At 31.8% G+C, this 13,829-nt stretch overlaps 1 protein-coding gene and 1 long non-coding RNA gene across 2 annotated transcripts in view; both read right to left on the reverse strand.

Moving 5' to 3' along the window:
• Positions 1-13,829, reverse strand: part of LOC148272650 (disintegrin and metalloproteinase domain-containing protein 10-like) — a gene marked incomplete at its 3' end in the record, with an annotated part of 172,123 nt that overhangs the window by 128,533 nt on the left and 29,761 nt on the right. The gene's annotated exons all lie outside the window — the stretch shown is intronic.
• LOC148272651 (uncharacterized) lies at positions 7,791-9,085 on the reverse strand. Its single transcript, XR_015824805.1, has 2 exons — positions 8,504-9,085; positions 7,791-8,431 (listed from the first exon to the last, which is right to left on the reverse strand). It is a non-coding gene; the product is annotated as an uncharacterized LOC148272651 (long non-coding RNA).

The following is a 13,829-nucleotide window of genomic DNA, read 5'->3' on the forward strand; positions in this document are numbered from 1 at the left end:
AAGGCTAAAGAAGAATATCACACAAAATGGTTAAAAGAAGCAATTTAAATACTAACGGAGGAATAAATATTTTAATAAAAATAATTAACAATTAAGTCTTCCTTGCACCTAATGATGCATTTCGAATATTTTTACATTGGAACTAAAATTGCGCCGTATTTCGATAATTATTGTTGTTACATTAAGATCGAACTATCAAGCTTATGCTTGGGGGAAACTATGAAATATTGCAAAATAAAAAAAAAATCTTTTTAAACTATTTAAGTCAGTTATTTCATGCAAATAAAATGTACTCCATTGTTTGTTCTTTCTATATCGATAGGCTTTATGTTCTTTTTTATGTTTGGTTGTACTATACAGGGTTTTCTTTAAACCCTGTCACATCCGAAACCACGATCAGTTTGGGCAAGAAGACATATTAGCAAATTATTTTTTATTTTTTTACATAAAATATTTTAAGAAAAACAAACGGTTGCCTACTTCTGTAGGGCAGAAGGGTTGGGGGCGCGGCCGTGTGGTTCAGCCTCCCCCCCTCCTCGTTTCTCCCATGCAGAAGTAAGCAACCATTTGTTTTTTTCTATATTTTATTTTTTAAGATTTTAGTCGTTCTAAAAAAATATTTTAATGTGCCAATATGTCTTCTTGCTCATACTGATCATCGTGGTTTCGGATGTGACAGGGTTTAAAAAACATCATGTATTACTGTAGTAATTCGTCCTAACTCCACAGTGTCGTGGAGTTGAGATTTGTGTCGCAATAAATGTAAATGCGTCAATGATTTGTGAATAATAATAAATAAATAAATAAATATTTCGCGCCGACATTGTATTATTTATATAGCAACTTCACGACTCCACATGGGGTCAAGAACGGTACAAATGAAAAAGATTATACAGGTTTAAGATTATTATAAGGTATAGAAGAATAAACATGTCGTATTTTTATACATATGTTTACAGATCACAGAATGGAATGTGCAAATTATATTTATGTGTTAAATTAGTGTTACATCAAACCAACTGGGGGTAGTCGATACTATGCATTCACCTGAGAGCTTTTACTCAGCCCGACCTTGATTTACCCTTCCGTTTTCATGTTTACTTGTTTTATTATGCAGGTGGGTTTACCTGCAACCCCTATCCGCCACCCCTGTTTGTTCATGATTTATTTTTTTAATGTTTTTCAGCGAGATTCATCTCAATTAAAGCATTACTTAATCAGCATCATCATTTCCCACCCCGCACCGTACAACACGGGTACATCAATCGTAGTATATATCGATAACTTTAATGCAAGATGATAAATCAGTCTCACAATAGATGTCAGTCAATGGACTATGTACTATTCCAGGGCGAAAACAGATTTCCGCATTCCGTATCAACCTTGTCGGGAATCGAATCTGAAACCTCGTGCATGGTAGGCAAACGCGCTGACCACTAGACCACAAAGCGGACAATCATAATGTTTTTTTTTTAATTGATAATACTCATAAATAACATGTATCGACTTTTACAAAGCACCGTGTTTTCAAGTCCTAGAACAAACAGTTGACAACTCGTTGGCAGTCTGAACCTGCGGGACGCGGATCGGAAGGACGCACAGGAGTTGGAAGTCGACAGAAAAGCCGGAATTGTCGACATCATATATTCCAACTAGGTATCAAGCATGGAATGTATGGACAGTGATAGAAATTTTTTAAATTGCATATTATTATAGCGAATGAAGGACGCACAGGAGTTGGAAGTCGACACAAAAGCCGGAATTGTCGACATCATATGTTCCATCTAGATATCAGGCATGGAATGTATGGGCAGTGATAGAAAATCTCTTTAATATTATTTTAAAATTGCATAGTGTTATAGCGAAGGTCGACAAACGCATCCGAACTTCTACATTACAAGTGTACTGTCCTCGACTGGATATAATATAATGCTGTACTTCATAGTTCATAGAACCCATTTATCATTCGTCACCCAACTATTCAATTGTTATTTTTATTAAAAATGTACCATTTTTGCGCGTTAATTGTTCAAATTCAATAAAAAAATATTGATATAAATAGAAAATATATGAGTTTGATTACTAATAAATCCACGAAAGTATTCATTCATTCAGTTAAAACAAATCAGATCTATTAAAATATGGCCCAGTTAATTCTGCACTTTTTGCCTTTTTTATTTGAGAACTTTTGGATCAAATGTACATTCCTAAAAGATAATTATTTTCATGCAAATTTATATAATTTTGTTAGATATTTAAAAAAATATATATATACCGTTTAATATGAAAAAAAAGTAAATTAGCACTTCAAATATTAATCAAAATTTTGTTTAAAATTTATTTAACTGTTTAGGAGTTTATTAGATTGACAGATATTTTAACAGAGGTTTAAACTCTGAGAGGAAAAACTTCAGTGAGAAGGGAATATGGATGTTTAAGTATTTCATTTAAATTATTTATTGACAATTCTTGATGGAATTCCATTGTAATGATGTAATAACTTATATTTACATATAAGTTAATAATTTTAAAAATACTTGGTACACTTCCACTTATTTATTTTGACCAATTAGCGCTTTCTAATAGGCATCTTCTGGATGTTTAAGTATTTACAACTGTCGCTTGATTAAGCCAATAACGTATCATAAGCCTTGTAAATGTATTTAAATTATTTACCTTTTTCTGTTAAAAATGTATACGTCGATACATGACCGGTTCAACTTATAATATAATCCATTGCCCAAAAAAATATGCTAAAAATGCATTTATTTACCGTAGCTGCTCCAAATTTAACTTTGTTTCCATTTAGATAGTATTAATACGAGACGGACTTTAAACACATTTAAGTGCATTAATTGATTATTTATTCATTTATTTATTATATACGGCCAAAGCCATTAACAATAGTTACAGAAAGAAACATATGTACAACAAACTATAAGGGCAATAAAATAATGGTATACAATATATTTCATAACACAATCAACATATAATACTTTGAGCTAACCCATAACAATCCATCACACATTATGCACTTTTATGTGTGTACTTAAATGTTATTTATCACATTTGAATTCCGAATGCAAAATTTCAGTGCTACTGGAAATTGGAAACAAAAAATGTTTTCTAACACGCGGAAAATAATAAAGCATTTAATTGTGCGGCGAAATTCTTGAAAGTAGATGAAAAAAAAAAGAAAAAAACTTTGAAACGTCACAGGTTCTTGTGAACAATAACCAATTAATTATAGCATTGTTATGTGTGTGATAAATTTCCGGTTTCCCTTTTCCGGTTTATTAACAAAATTTTTAAAAAAACCCAACATTCTCACTGGTCAACTATATTTTTTAAATCCCTCCTCCTCTCCACTTTATTTCCTCGCCCTCAACATTCTTGCCGTACTCTTTTCTTTTCTTGCAAAATATTTTATATGTCATTCATAGAACTTATTTATTTTTATGTTTTTTTTTTGTTTTCCCAATGAAAATAAAATAAGTTACGCCCTTTTTTTATTCGAATTAATATCGATAGGTACTTATTGTTTATAGCACTACACAAAATGTAGGCACGTACTACACGCAAAAGTTTAAAAAAGTTAATTTATAAAATCATGCTCAAAAAGTAAATTATGCGTGCTTCAGGATACGCGTACCACGGTTGGATCGTTGAATTACGGCTCGTAATAATTATTTAATGTCGCGAGGGGAGTTGTACTGGTGTCATGGGGGACCATCGAACCTACACAGCACACACAGTAAAGTTGCCGTGAATATTATTCTAACTATATTACTGCAAACAGGATAGTATAACTGTTATTATTTATTACTCATACCACGCACAATCGCATTGGGATGCATATCATTTCCTGTTAGATCATTGACATCATGTAAGTTTTTCTTCGATCTGAGAAGAACCCCGAACGGTGTATGACATCGCTTACATTGCAACTTAGCGTATAATAAATTTGACTGTTTTTCCGGAGTACCGAAAAACCTATTTTATATATATATTTTTTTTTTTTAAATTTATTTTTGCACCACAACAGGCCATGAGGCCCAATTACAGTGGTGAATAACATCATAGAACACACAGGCTTGAGAAAAATCACATTAATTTTTTGTGTTCTCACCGGACCCGAACCCGAAACCTTCCGTATGTGAGTCAAGCGTCTTGACCACTACACCACGGAGGCCGCCGTGAAAAAAATAGAAAAAGTAGTAATAATAATAAAAGCTGTACAGTTTTAAAAGATGACTATTTTTTACCTAATTTTTTTTATCAGTATCGTTAGAATTTAAAACAATAGGGAAATATCATATACGACGAATACCGATTAAAATATTTGAAATGGATGTAGAATAATCAATTGTATTTTCAAAATTAATTTGGATATTGTGGAGAAATGTTTTCATACATAAATGTAAAAAAAGAAATTCAATAAAAATACGTTCGTAGAAAAAGGCGACGTGTTTGGCCTTGGTTGTTGTGAAGTCAAGATTCGTGATGTTTAAAAAAAATAAAAACTGACGTATTAGGGTTGTGGTCGAAGACCCAGAAACCAGTAAAAATATTCATCACGGCCGTGTGCCAGGACGAAGAAGCAGAGGCAGAGCTGCAGCTCGATGGATCGACTAGGTGAAAACAATGTCACGGGCTCAGTGTATAATTACTAATAATAAGCAAAAAAAATAAAATAATTTGGACAGTATTTCATAGACCCTTATTACTTAAAAATTGTAAAAAAATAGATATTTCCCTATTGCGCACGCGTAGTTTTAACAGAAATTTTATAATTTTAAAATACTTTTTTTAATACGCAGTGTTTGTAATGTACGAGACGATATATTATTACGAGAATGCGCAATTCTCATGGATTTTCTTATTAGCTAATAAATTAATATAAAAAATCTATTTAGAAATACGGGACACATAAAGGATTGAATTTTAGTCATTTAAATAATGCGAATAACGAACAATTCGTAAGGTCATTGATTGTTTTTCCAAAAATATCTATGGTTTTTATAAAGTTTTATTCCTATAGGTCGTTTGTTTACGATTACAGCGTTCAAGTCCTGTCACTTGTTAAACGTTGTTACAAGAACGAGGTGTCGGGCTAGTAATACATAGTATTAAAATATAATCAGCTAAAAGCAATGCTTACTGCTAACTGAAATCCGTCATGATAATCAAAATAAATTTAGGTGTTAAAAAATTATTAAAATAACTTCGAAAATTTATCTGTTTTTACTATCATCGGTCAATGTCTGGAATGCAGAAGATAAAGTGGGGGGAAAGAAGCATAGTCAACTATATTATATCGTAAACGCGTCTTTTTATTTATATCTATGGCATTACCAACATTAAACAAATGCATCACACGTGGACTTACGTGACTTAATGTCTTGCCAACTTACGAAACTGCGTTTTTGAAATAGTGTATTTTGCAAATGAAATATCGATTATTAACTCTATTATAAACACTAAGAAAATCTTTAAAAACTCCTTTATAAGTACAGTATGTTAATTCCGATATTTCTCCTAAGTGAAAATACCCATTTGTTTTAGAATAATGTAGACTTGAAATGTACTTGCCGAATCGAAATGTATACACAATCAAATAAATTAATATTGAGGTCTTTCCTCGGGGTATCAATATCTTGATATTGAGAGCCAGAAAATTCCAGAAATTCTTAATAATAGAGATGGTTTTACAGAAGCCAAATGAGAAGTCAAAGAAGGGAGTCGTAAGCATTTGACATTGATGTCACAGACGCAACGGAAACTTCTTAATTCAAAAAAGTCCCATTAAATAATGTATTACATGATTTTTTCTATAGAATGATCTAATCAAGGCCAGTGACCTAATAGATTTAAGAAATTTGATAATGCTTTGAGAAATTTTAGTATTTTAGTGCAGCTGCGGTGAACATTTTTGCAATGCGGTGCCAAGGTAAGTAGGCCAAATTAAGAAAGATAATAATTTTGAAGTAATTTTTTTACTGGCTTTGGCAACGCTACAGTGAATTCACAGTTCTTGCTTTATATAAATATATTGTTTCATTCATATGACAAAAAGGTACATTTTGCTCGAAGTTATGGATTGGATCACAACATTTGAAAGAATTTGCATTAATAAAAATGGATCCAAAAAAGAGCAATTTTATTTAAAGGCGACTTCTTTCCTGAACCGAATTTGGTATGTTTATTTTGGTTGTAATAATTTACTAAACAAATTAAAAATTTCATACGTTTGTCAGAAAATAAATACAGCATGTAGTTACTGTGCTGGTACTTATTATAGGGTGAAAGACCGTTCTCGGTGTTCGGTTTCTTGGTTTCTCTGCTTTACGATAGAACTGTTAACTGTTCATCTGTCGTATGAAGCGATGAAGTAATCAGCCATTTCCGTGAGACAAGGCCTTGCTGCTGTCACGGGCTACCGGCGCCTTTAGTTTGGAGATATAATATAAAATAACAAAAGAATTTGCGTCACCTTCAAATAAAAACATTTTTTATTACTTTGTTGGATTGCGAGTTTATTAAATACTCGATCTGGGAGCGAACGGTGGCCGTCAGAATGAAATGCAGCACGTAGCGTTGAAATGAGTTTTTTGTATTTTTCCGTAAATGTTAAAAACATTCAAGTCTTTGGTGTTCGCGTATCGTACTTCCTTATTAAATCCGGTTAAAAAAAATAAAAGTGAGCTGAAGAAATGGTAAGGTACATTGAATTTTAATTCAAACTGTATAAACCTCCAGCCCAATTTAATTAGTAAAATGTACCGATTTCATTCATAATAACATCTCAGCGGTGCTTTAATTAATAGCTTACATACGAGTAGGTACAAAGAATGATTGATTCGATGAAAAAGTAACTATTTATAATCGTAATAAAAAATGTCATCATCATTATTCCCATTCCGCATCTAATGGTGCAAAGGGCAGTCCATTGGTTCACCAATCGCAGGGTATCTTCCTTTTTTATGTTATATGAGGGTAAGATGATCAGTCTTACGTTTCAGGTGCTAGTTCAGGGACTATTTATATTACGAACCCGAGACCTCTTGTATGGTATACAAACGCGCTGACCACTCCACCACGAGGCCGACATATTATATTTTTTAAACATAAAGGTAAAATGTTCAAAGTTAAATTATTATGGTACTAAAATGACGATATTTTAATCTAAGCTAGACTCCGTAACAAAAAGCAGAAGTGAAGATTTTTATTTGATTAGGCACGCGTAAAAATAATTATTAAACATGAATACCTTCGTCGTTTAGTTTACTAAAAATGTTCGTGTTCTTTGCGACTTTGTAGCATAAAATATGAAAATAATCTAGTGCAATTATTTTGTGCTATAAAAGTGTTCATGTGTCATAACAATAAAACGATATAAATACATAATGTTAAACAAATAAAATATTTGGAAACACGCGTGATAAATTTTTCATAGCAAATTGTGGTTTTGATCGGCTCACCTGATATTATGATAGTGTTTATTTCTTAAGTATTTGCGCTCTTTGAGTAAATCCAATATAATTTCAATTTGGTGGTCACTTTCGATGGTGTAGTTGTAAAAATATCTACAAGTTATGGAAGAAAAGGTTCAAAACTCTGATCCGAAGTTTGCAAAACTACCTCGTAACCTCAACCCGACTTTGGATAAAACCAAAGTACCTAAAGGTTTGAGAATATCTTATCTGATACTTTTCAAAATAATACGAAATATTCTGAAAAAAAAAATCCGTCGTTGATTTGGTATCACTATGAGAAAAATAATTACTTGAATGAAATAGATACACCGCAAGACAAATAAATTTACGAGTTCTCAAAAAAAACTAAAATTGACATATAATGAATTATTCTTGATATTTAATTAGTTTTTTTTATATTGTTTGACATATGTGATGACTACTCGTTATTTCAAGGTTAAAATAAAAAATCTTACTCATGAATTGTACTTAGAAATTGCCATTATATATCAGGTATCAGATTACCCGAACCTTAGAGACCCATAACGGTTCATTTATGGTCGAGTGTTTGTGATGGAATAATAAAAGACATGTTATTTTTTAATTCATATTTAAGAAGTAGGTTCTTATCGCTTTATTTTAAATTAAAGTATTTTACATTTAAACATATTTATAACATTTAAAAATATTTAGTACTTAGTGAATTCACCTTTATTTTTTATAACATGTAAAATTCTATTATTTAGAGAAGCGTAAAGCGAATCTAAAATTTCTGATGTTATTTCTTCTTCCCAAACTTGAATTAAGTTTTTTTTTAATTCCTCAATGTTTTTTGATTTTTTTTTCCCGACTTTTTTTTTCATAATCGCCCATAAATTTTCTATCGGGTTCAAATCAGGGCTATTCCCGGGCCACGTCAACGATTTTAAGCCAATTTTCTCCTTGAATTCATTAATCTATAAAAAAACAATAAATTATTTATCATGTGGTCACAAAATGCATTTAAAAATATATATATTTGTACTCACAGTGCGGGCTCTATGGCACGGCGCAGAATCGTCCTGAAAAATTGGGTCCGCGGTATACTGCGTAATGTCCTCGATTGTTGGAATAATATGTTTTTTTAACACTTTTTTGTACTGAATGGCATTCATCGTACCCTGTACAAAATTTAGAGGTCCTAAACCGTATGCTGTCATGCACCCCCAAATCATCACGTAGGGTGAATGTTTAACGGTTCGAGTGACGCACGACGGATGATATCTTTCCCCACGTTTTCGTCGAACTATCTTTCTGCCGTCTGGACCAAAAAGGTTGAATTTTGATTCATCAGAGAAAACAACATTTTGCCAATCCTCCAAGGTCCAATTCTGGTGCTCTTTCGCCCAATCCAGTCTAGCCTTCTTCATTTTGTCCGTGAGTAATGGTTTCTTTGCGGGACTCCATGCTTGGAAACCATGCTCCAACAGCCGCCTGGACACTGTTTTTACTGAAAATGTTGATGTGCTGGTAGACTGCACCTCTGCGTGTATTTCAGGTGCCGTTAAAAATCGATCGCGCATAACAATTTTTTTTATTAAGCGATCATCTCGGGCAGATGTCACGCGCCCCCGTCCACTTCCTTTTTTCCGTTCCATGGATCCAGTTTCTTGGATTTTTTTAAATAAAAACCTCACTGCACCTTCTGAATACCCAACTCGACGAGATATTTCACAATTAGATATGTTTTCTTGCGACAATGTGATTATTTTGGATTTTATCGCAATCGACATTTGCTTTGCACTTTCCATGATTGTTGTCACTCAAACGCGGGTAAAACAAGACTGTTGAGACATTTTAAAATGTAAATATTGTAGAAAGGTGACACATAGTGTCCTTAATTTATTAAACAAAAGAAAGAGGTATCGATAAAGGATTTCTTAGAAAAAGGGTTCAGTAAAGTCAAGGGGCGCGGTAGCAGGTAAACTCGTAATTTTTTTTGTCTTGCGGTGTACTTCAGATTTGGGATCAAATGGAAACAAAGATTTTCCAAGCTGAATCACACATCGAGTGAACTGGTACAAACCTGTTGTGTTCAATAAAGCAGTGATTGATGACGTAACTGTGGTAGTTTCAGTTGAATAAATACAATTATTTTATTTGGCGAGTGAATGTTAGTATTATAATTGACAACTTTTATCACTGCGGGGAAACATCTAGATTGAATATTAGGTACGGTTACGAAATGCGCCGTAAACTCAAGTATAACCAATTCATTGGGCTTTTCTAGAAAAAGAATTTTTTTTCTAAAAATAAATTAAAAAAACCTTTAACTGAGATCCAACCTATTTTGAAGAAATATGTAGAACGCAATAGTATTTCGTTTCTCTTTCCATCGCCATATCTAACTCATTTTGGAGATTGTCTACTTTGTTTTAACACAATTCATATATAAGTACTACTACATACAGAGTTATGATTTTTTTTTTTAAAGATACTACTGTGAGACAATGGTTTTTATCCACAAACGACAAACGTAAATCATTCAAAATTGTTGATAGATAAAGCAGTTTTTATATTATTAGTGTTATATACGTGTTAACTTGAGCTTTCTTTATTGGTGAAAATGAATTAACATACGAGTATAGACATAAAGTGATAATGTGTACACTTTTTAATGAACTGTGTACACCCGTGTCGTAAATGTGCTTTTCGTATTTTATTAATTTAATCGGAACAATGTTCGTAAAATATATTGACGCAAAAACCGCAGTCTAACCCTATAATTTAGGTTATTTAACTAAAAGTCCATCCATGCTGCTGCAAACCATTTGATGTAACATAGAAAAAACGTAATTGTAAAAAAGACGATATAATGAAGAATTAGCTCAGATATACGAAACGCCCGCAATCTTGTTTGACTTATTGAGGTTTATTTCTACGGGTTATACTATCAGAACAATCTGCGGGCATCCTCCTGTTTCGTAGAAATGTTCTAATAACTTTTCTTTCTCCTCGAAGCGCTTGAAAAGCCACTTCGTCATTCCTTCGTGTTCCTTTCAAAACGGGGATTACAATTTAAGCCTGTAAAAATAGAAAATAACTGTAGTGAAAAAAAGAAAGTATAGAACGCGATTGCCATTATTTAATTCTAACATTCAAGGCCTGGATTAGTTTTACTACATTATTTATCTATATTTCTAAAATGTGTATTTTTAGGGTGAATTTCGTTGTACTTACAAAACGTCTTAAATGAGTATAAATATATTATTTTTTGGAAATTATTGCGGTTAATGAATTTTACATACTTACTGATCTAAATCTTTACGGGTTTTAAGCCGGGCAAACCTCTTACCAAGAATCATTAATACTCGTACACAAAAAACTTTTATTCTGAGAATCCCGAGAAACAGTTACAATAAAATTTTATAGAATGTATGCACTGTATTCATAATAATTTATGATTAAAATAATCTCAAAATAATGTCACTACTAAATCAACGGAAAATTCTAAGGAAGGATCTTATCTACCTGCGTCGTACTTTAAGTATACCTTCAAAATATTATGTATTACACAAAGGCCATTTCACACGCATCGTAAAAAAATCACACGACATAGTAAAAAATTAGGGTGGATCGACATTTATTATATTATTTTGTATTTTAACAAAAATCAACGGCTACTCTCAGGTAAAAATTCTACAGAAGGAAATCGAGTGGAGATTAGTCGGCCTCATAGTTTAATGGTTAGTGCGTATGCCGGTCATTAAATAAAAAAATATACACAATAATACAATAAAAATCCATTTAAACGATAAGTGTGAAATGAATATGTAGGCGTTTCATGAAATGAAATTTACTTAAAAAGAGTCATATTTTTTTTTTTCTTCGGACTAATACTTTCCAACATACACGTTTGAACATCAAAAACATTTTATCAAAATAGCGGAAAAGCGGTATTAGCACCAAATTTTTACTACTTATTTGATAGTTGACCAATCTCAAGTCATCATTCCATATCCGCTACCTAGTTGGAGCATATGGTTTTCACAAAGATTCTCCGGAAAAATTGCATTAAAAAGTCATTTAAATAAAATATCTAGAATCAATAAAAAATCTAGAAGATTATTATTGATTCAAGAGATTTATTATCACTTAACGTAAGTCCTTGTTATTTTATTCTTTGCTATGGCTCGCGTACTTCAAGATCGATCTTCTTACATTTATTATTAGATTCAAATTAACCAAACAAAAATGTATTTTATAAATGTAAAATGTGCAAACAAATATTAAGACAAACCAGAATTCAAGTTCATATTATGTTCCTATAATGTGGGTATTTTATGAATTTAACTCTTCATATTTTTTATATAAAATAATGAATTCCTAGAATTAAGTTTTAAATTCTAATTTGCAGAGAGATCCCGTATATAATTCGAGTTAAATTAGATTTCTTCCACGTTTCCCAGGTAGCCTATGTAATGCCTTCAAAAACGTCTAGAATATCGAGCGGAGTTTGTCATCACGTGAACTTTGTCCAAATATCGCTTCTCGGGGAATATGTGATACCATCTTAAAATGAAATTTGACTATTGAAGGTTGAAGGTTTTGAGGTTGTAATTTTGCCCATTGTAGAGCGATAATTGCCTCCTGGCATCTCGCTGAGTTATATGGTATTATCTTATTATCTTATATGGTATAATCTTCGGAATATAATATATATACTAGAATATAATAATAATAAATATAAGATAAAAGGTTTTGGTTAGGTGATCGTGTGGTCATGTAGTCATGTGGGGCCTGTTCGAAAAAAAATTACACAATAATGTAAGAAAATCGACCTTGGAGTACGCGAGCCATAGCAAAGAATAAAATAACGAGGACTTACTTCAAGTTTTGACGCCCCACGGGTTGGTTTGGGTCTATATCTCCTTGATATGAGTTTAGCCAAGCTCTGTCAAATATTAGGAATCACATGGTTCAGTACTTTTAACTCCGTATGGTACCTACCCATATGAATTAATTCATTAAACTATGTACATACGAAAAATTTTGGAATTATATTTTACATAAAAAGAAATATAAGCGGTCCAATTTACATAAATATTTCAATTTTGGTGGCCCCTTTTCAACAAGTTCTACATAACTCACTATTAGAAAATGGAAATAAAGTCGGAGTAGAGTAGGGTTCGAACTACGGACCTCTGATCCGTTAGTCCGAAACACTTGCCACGGAACCACAACACGATTCGAATTCGAATGAATTGTCATCGTTACAGTATAATAATAATTGTCATCATCAAACGCTTATCCGCACACGATAGTGCATAGGACACTGAATTCTTAAATGAAACATACAGAATAAAATAAAAATACATACAGTATAATAGATTTAACTAAATTGCTGATTGCAAATAAGTATTGTGATTCTACACGAACTTTAAAATTATTGTGTCGGAGAGCCTCGTATGGTATACTTGCATATTTAACATTCCAAAGTTAACATAAACTGTATCTTTAATAATAAAATAATATATGTAACGTATGTATTGTATAAGTAGGTATATATGCATATTATGTACATATATATAATATGTATATGTATATAGGTATATGCCTGTGTATATTATTTTATTATTTAAAGTGTTAAATTTTTAAATTTTGAATTGTTTATTTACTATTATTATTATGAAAATAAAACTTTGTTATTATTGTTATATCACCCTTCGATGGGAGGAGTGCTCTCCCGAAACTATAGTAGTGTTCTTGTAAAAAAATAATAAAAAAAATGCGTAACACTAGAAACAAAGTTTTATTTTCATAATTATAATTTATAATGAAGTGTTACGAAGTGAATGCCGATTCAATTAACAATGTTTATTTACTTATTATTTTTATTTGTTGTGCATTTTTGTTTCTATTTTATATTATTTTGTACACTTGCCAAACACAAGAGCATGGCTCTTTTTTGACATGTTCAACCTGAATTGTTATATTTTTTATTTCTTCATAACTTGCGCATTACATTATATAGTTTTTATTAAAACCTTTATTAAACCAACCGCGTCATGTGGCTAGTGTCACGGACTCGGGGATCAGAGGTCCAAGGATCAAACCTCTGTCTACCACAACTTGATTCTCATTTTCCAATAGTGGCGCAATTTTTTTACGTGTATTTGGGTAGATTATAAGAACGCAAATATTTATCTTAAAAATAAAGTGTTATATTTATTCGGTTTGTATTTACAGTAGCTACATTATGAAAATGTTTAAATTCTCTGACCCAAATTCTAAAAGTAATGTTTGCTTACTTAACAAAATCCAAAAATTGAACTGACTAAGGATATTTTTAGTACCGAAATATGAAAGCGTTAA

This window comes from Micrasema longulum, unplaced genomic scaffold, assembly GCF_059751315.1.
Source record: "Micrasema longulum isolate JH-2025_06_02 unplaced genomic scaffold, ASM5975131v1 h1tg002259l, whole genome shotgun sequence".
Taxonomy (NCBI): domain Eukaryota; kingdom Metazoa; phylum Arthropoda; class Insecta; order Trichoptera; family Brachycentridae; genus Micrasema; species Micrasema longulum.